Raw genomic sequence first — 6,888 nt, forward strand, 5'->3', positions numbered from 1 at the left:
TTGATAAGTTCTTTGTAGATTTTGGATACTAGCCCTTTATCTGATATATAGTTTGTGAATATCTTCTCCCATTCTGTCAATTGTCTTTTGGTTTTGCTGACTGTTTGCTGTGCGAAGGCTTTTGATCTTGATGAAGTCCCAATAGTTCATTTTTGCCCTTGCTTCCCTTGCCATTGGTGATGTTTCTAGGAAGAAGATGCTGCAGCTGAGGTCGAAGAGGTTGCTGCCTATGTTCCCCTCAAGGATTTTGATGGACTCCTGTCTCACATTGAGGGCTTTTATCCATTTGGAGTCTATTTTTGTGTGTGGTGTCAGGAAATGGTCCAGTTTCATTCTTCTGCATGTGGCTGTCCAAATTTCCCAACACCATTTGTTGAAGAGGCTGTCTTTTTTCCATTGGACATTCTTTCCTGCTATGTTGAAGATTACTTGACCATAGAGTTGAGGGTCTATTTCTGGGCTCTCTGTTCTGTTCCATTGATCTGTGTGTCTGTTTTTGTGCCAGTACCATACTGTCTTGATGATGATACCTTTGTGATAGAGCTTGAAGTCTGGAATTGTGATGCCACCAACTTTGGCTTTCTTTTTCAACATCCTTCTGGCTATTTGGAGTCTCTTCTGGTTCCATATAAATTTTAGGATTATTTGTTCCATTTTTTTTTTTAAACAATGAATGGTATTTTGATAGGGATTGTATTGAATATGTCAATTGCTCTGGGTAGCACAGACATTTTGACAATATTTGTTCTTCTAATCCATGAGCATGGAACATTTTTCCATTTCCTAGTGTCCTCCTCAATTTCTTTCATGAATACTTTATAGTCTTCTGAGTACAAATTCTTTGCCTCTTTGTTTAGGTTTATTCCTAGGTATCTTATGATTTGGAATACAATTGTAAATGGGATTGCCTCCTTAATTTCTCTTTCTTCTGTCTTGCTGTTGATGTATAGAAATGCAACTGATTTCTGTGCATTGATTATATATACTGACACTTTCCTGAATTTTGGAGTTTTGGAGTGGAATCTTTTGGGTTTTCCACATAAAGTATCATATCATCTGCAAAGAGTGAGTTTTACTTCTTCATTGCCGATTCAGATGCTTTTTATTTCTTTTTGCTGTCTAATTGCTGAGGCTAGGACTCCTAGTACTATGCTGAATAGCAGTGGTGATAGTGGACATCCCTGCCGTGTTCCTGACCTTAGGGGGAAAGCTCTCATATTTTCCCCATTGAGAATAATATGGGTGTTTCATAGATGGCTTTGATGATATTGAGGTACATACCCTGTATCCCTACACTTTGAAGGGTTTTGATCAAGTAATGATGCTGTACTTTGTCAAATGCTTTTTCTGCATCTATTGATAGTATTATATGGTTCTTGTTCTTTCTTTTATTAATGTACTTACCACATTGATTGATTTGTGGATGTTGAACCAACCTTGCAGCCCAGGAATAAATCCCACTTAGTCATGGTGAATAATCCTTTTAATGTACTGTTGGATCATATTGGTCATGGTGAATAATTTTTTTAATATACGGTTGGATCATATTGGCTAGTATTTTGGTGAGAATTTTCCCATATATGTTCATCAAGGATATTGGTCTAAAATTCTCTTTTTTGATGGGGATTTTGTCTGGTTTTGGGATCAAGGTAATGCTGGACTCATAAAGTGAGTTTGGAAGTTTTCCTTCCATTTCTATTTTTTGGAACAGTTTCAGGAGAACAGGTAGTAATTCTTTTTTAATTAACAATAATCGCACCTCAGATAAACCTCATTGGCTATGATACTGACACTGTGCAAAGCTAGTAATTATTTTTTAAATGTTTGGTACAATTTCCCTGGGAAGCCGTCTGGCCCTGGGCTCTTGTTTGTTGGAAGATTTTTGATGACTGCTTCAATCTCCTTACTGGTTATGGGTCTGTTCAGGTTTTCTATATCTTCCTGGTTCAGGTTTATATGTCTCTAGGAATGCATTCATTTCTTCTGGATTGTCTTAATTTGCTGGCATATAGTTGTTCATAATATGTTCTTATAATTGTTTGTGTTTCTTTAGCGTTGGTTGTGATCTCTCCTCTTTCATTCATGATTTTATTTATTTGGGCCCTTTATCTTTTCCTTTTGATAAGTCTGGCCAGGGGTTTACCTATCTTATTAATTCTTTCTAAGAACAAACTCCTAGTTTCGTCGATCTGTTCTACTGTTCTTTTGGTTCCTATTTCATTGATTTCCACTCTAATCTATGATTTCTCTTCTCCTGCTGGGTTTAGGCTTTGTTTGCTGTTCTTTCCCCAGCCCTTTTAGGTGTAGGGTTAGGTTGTGTATTTGAGACCTTTTTTGTTTCTTGAGAAAGGCTTGTATCTCTGTATATTTTCCTTTTGGGACTGCCTTTGCTGTGTCCCATATATTTTGAACAGTTGTGTTTTCATTATCATTTGTTTCCATGAATTTTTCCAATTTTTTAATTTTCTGGTTGATCCATTCATTCTTTAGTAGGATGTTCTTTAGACTCCATGTATTTGAGTTCTCTCCAACTTTCGTGTTGTGATTGAGTTCTAGCTTCAGAGCATTGTGGTCTGAAAATATGCAGGGAATGATCCTAATCTTTTGGTAGTGGGTGAGACCTGATATGTGACCCAGGATGTGATCTCTTCTGGCGAATGTTCCATGTGCACCAGAGAAGAATGTGTATTCTGTTGCTTTGGGATGGAGTGTTCTGAATAGAACTGTGATGTACATCTGGTCCAGCATGTCATTTAAGACCTTTATTTCCTTGTTGATCTTTTGCTTGCATGATCTGTCCATTTCAGTGAGGAGGGTGTTAAAGTCCCCTACTATTACTGTATTATTGTCGATGTGTTTCTTTGATTTTGTTATTAATTGGTTTATATAGTTGTCTGTTCCCACGTTAGGGGCATAGATATTTTAAATGGTTAGATCTTCCTGTTGGACAGACCCTTTGAGTATAATATAGTGTCCTTCCTCATCTCTAATTATAGTCTTTGGCTTAAAATCTAATTTATCTGATATAAAGTTTGCCACCCCAGCTTTCTTTTGATGTCCATTAACATGGTAAATTTTTTCCACCCTGTCACCTTAAATCTGGAGGTGTGTTTGGGTCTAAGATGAGTTTCTCATAGACAGCATATTGATGTTTTTTGTTTGTTTGTTTGTGGTTTTTTTTTAATCCATTCTGATACTCTGTGTCTTTTGATTGGGGCATTTAGCCCATTTACATTCAGGGTAACTATTGAAAGGTAGGAATTTAGTGCCATTGTATTGCCTTATGGTGACTGTTATTGTATATTGTCTCTGTTCCTTTCTGGTCTACTACATTCAGGCTCTCTCTTTGCTTAGAGGACCCCTTTCAATATTTCCTGTAAGGCTGATTTGGTATTTGCAAATTTTTTTAGTTTTTGTTTGTCCTGGAAGTTTTTTTTTTAACTCTCCTATTTTCAATGATAGCCTAGGTGAATATAGTATTCTGCATGTTTCTCATTTCGTGCTCTGAATATATCATGCCAGTTCTTTCTGGCTTGCCAGGTCTCTGTGTATAAGTCTGCAGCCAATATAGTATTTTTTACCATTATATGTTACAGACTTATTTTCCTAGGCTGCTTTCACGATTTTCTCTTTGTCACTAAGACTTGTAAGTTTTACTATTAGATGATGGGGTGTGGACCTATTGTTATTGATTTTGAGAGGGATTCTCTGTGCCTCCTGGATTTTGATGCTTGTTTCCTTTGCCGTATTAGGGAAATTCTCTACAACAATTCACTCCAATATACTTTCTGCCCCCCTGTCTCTCTCTTCTTCTTCTGGAATCCCAATTATTCTAATATTGTTTCATCTTATGGCATCACTTATCTCTCAAATTCTCCCCTCATGGTCCAGTAGGAGTTTGTCTCTCTTTTGCTCAGCTTCTTTATTCTTGATCATTTGGTCTTCTATATCACTAATTCTTTCTTCTACCTCACTTATCCTAGCAGTAAGAGCCTCCATTTTTTATTGCACCTCATTAATAGCTTTTTTGATTTTAGCTTGGTTGGATTTTAGTTCTTTATTTCTCCAGAAAGTGTTTCTCTAATATCTTCCATGCTTTCTTGAGCCCAGGTAGCACCTTGAGAATTGTCATTCTGAACTCTAGATCTGACATATTACCACTGTCCATATTGATTAAGTCCCTAGCCTTCAGTACTGCCTCTTGTTCTTTTTTTTGTGGTGAGATTTTCTGCCTTCTCATTTTATCCAGATAAGAATAGATGAAGGAGAGAATAAAATACTAAAAGGATGGCAAAGATCCCAGAAAAATGTATGCTAACCAAATAAGAAGAAACCCCAAATCAGGGGGAGAATGAAGGGCATAAAAAGAAATTTTTTTTAAATTTAATTAAATTTTTAAAAATAATTTTTTTAAAATAAAATTTTTAATTAAAATAAAAATTTTAATTAAAAATAATATATATTATAATATATATACACATATATATGTATATATACATACATATACATATATAAATTTGACTGGTGAATAGAATAGAGCCACCCACTTGATTTTGCGCATATTTTGGTCTCTTAGAAGAAACCACCTCCCAAAATTTTAAAGAAAGAAAAATATATACACACACACACACACAAAGAAGGGTAAACATGATGAAGGGATGGAATATGACTGTCAGGATAAACATTTTTTAAAAATTCTAAAAAAAGAGTTGATAAGTTGGTTGGAAAAGGAAAGGATAAGTTGGTTGGAAAGGAATAAAAAAAAAAGTGGAGAGAATTTTCTCGGGTTAGAGACTAGAACAAAGCCCTGTGCTAGATTTAGGGTATATTTTGAACTATTAGAAGAAATTGTATTCCAAAACTTTTTTAGAAGAAGAAACCTTATATGTAAACAAAAAATCAAGTAAGATACAATGAAGAAAAAAATATGACTGTAATAATGAAGATTTTAAAAAAATTTTTTTAGAAAGGTATTAAGATAAACTAGTTAACATTAAAATAGGAAAGAGGAAAAGTTAAAAAAAATTAGAGTAAGAAAAAATAAAATTAAAAAAATTTAATTAACTTTGCAAGACTAAAGAATCATCGGGAGAAAGCCATGAATCCCATGCTTTGCTTTCCCCTCCTCTGGAATTCTGCTGTTCTCCTTGATCAGTGAGCTTGGTCTTGGCTGGATGTTCTTGCTGATCTTCTGGGGGAGGGGCCTGTTACAGTGATTCTCAAATGTGTCCCTGAGGTGGAATTGCACCGCCCTTGCCAGGGGCTGGGCTAAGTAATCTGCTCGAATTCACTCTCAGGAACTTTTGTTTCCTGTACACTTTCTGCACAGCTCTGGAGGACTGGAAAGAAAATGGTAGCCTCCCAATCTCCTGCCTGGAGGAGCCAAGAGCTCAGAGCTGCATTCATCAGTGTGCCCTTGGAGAAAAGCAGTCAATCACTCCCATCTCCCTGGTCTCTGGCCACACTCTGAGCTCACCTGGCCTATGACTGAGCATTTCTTTCTCTGGCACACAGACGTGTTTGGAGTCTCCAAACCCAGCAGATTTTTGCTGTATTGCTTTTTGGTGGAAGAAGGTAGATCTCCCCAGATCTGCCACTTGTGGGGTCCCTGCTCAAAGAGCAGTTGCCCAACTGTGTTGCAGATCACAGTTTAAGGTAACACCAAGCTGGGAGCTCACTCCTTGGCTCCTTCTCTGTAGTCAGCTTCCTTGCTCTGATACCTGTGAACTCTGCTACATTCAGATACCCATGATCCTTCTGTGACCCCACGGGACCTAAGACCACACTGTCTCCGTGAGGGCCCCACCCCCACTTAGCCTCTGGAGTGATGTCCCTCAGTTGAGCAGACTTCTAAAAGTCGAATTTTGTGCTCTGTTGCTTCTCCACTTGCCAGGAGTGGGTCCCTCCCCTGTAGTCTATCTTCCTGTGGCTTTCAGATTCACTTCTCCACACATCTTACCTTTCAGAAAGTGGTAGATTTTCTGTTTCTAGAATTGCTGCTCTTCTTCTCTTCCATCTCCTGTTGGCTTTGTACATGTTTGGAATGGTTGGATAACTATCTAGCTGTACTCCTGATGACATGATGTCATCTCAGTCTGCCACTCCTCTGCCATCTTGACTCCTCCTGAAAGGGAGAGAATCTTAAGTAGGTTCTGTATCCAGTGTGAAGCCTGACATGGGGGCTTGATCTCACAACCCTGACATCATGACCTAAGATGAAACCAAGAGTCAGATGCTTAACTGACTGAGCCACCCAGGTGCCCCTATTTTTGGAATAATTTAAGAATAATAGCAATTACCTCTTCTTTAAATGTTTGATAACATTAACTTACAAGCCATCTGTCTTCTGGACTTTTGTTTGTGGGGAATTTTTGATTACTGATTCAATTTCATTGTTAATATTCATTCTGTTCAAATTTTCTATTTTTTCTTGATTTAGGTTTGGAAGGTTATATGTTTCTAGGAATTTATCTATTTTTATTAGGTTGTCCAATTTGTTGGCATGTAATTTTTTTGTATATTTTCTTATGATATTTTGTATTCTATGGCTTCAGTTATTTCTCCCTTATCAGTTCTTATTTTATTTATTTGAATCCCTTCTTTTTCTTTTTCCCATGAGTCTGGCTAAAGTTTTATCAATTTTTAAAAAATCTTTTAAAAGAATCAGCTCTTTATTTCAAGGACCTGTTCTATTTTATTTTTAGTCTCTATTTTTTTTCAGCTGTAATCATAATGATTTCCTTCTTTCTACCAGCTTTGGACTTTGGTCGTTCTTTAGGTTAAAGTTGGGTTGTTTATTTGATATTTTTTTTACTTTCTTGAGGAAGCCTGTATTGTTATAATCTTCCTTCATAAACAGCTTATGCTGCATCCCAAAGATTTGGTACC

The 6,888-nt window shown here is 36.7% G+C and overlaps 1 non-coding gene across 1 annotated transcript; it reads right to left on the reverse strand.

Annotated features, from left to right (window-relative positions):
• Positions 1-1,660: 1,660 nt before the first annotated feature.
• Positions 1,661-1,804, reverse strand: LOC132018808 (U4 spliceosomal RNA). The gene has a single exon (XR_009404594.1). It is a non-coding gene; the product is annotated as a U4 spliceosomal RNA (small nuclear RNA).
• Between the last annotated feature and the right edge of the window lie 5,084 nt (positions 1,805-6,888).

This window comes from Mustela nigripes, chromosome 5 (assembly GCF_022355385.1).
Source record: "Mustela nigripes isolate SB6536 chromosome 5, MUSNIG.SB6536, whole genome shotgun sequence".
Taxonomy (NCBI): Eukaryota; Metazoa; Chordata; class Mammalia; order Carnivora; family Mustelidae; genus Mustela; species Mustela nigripes.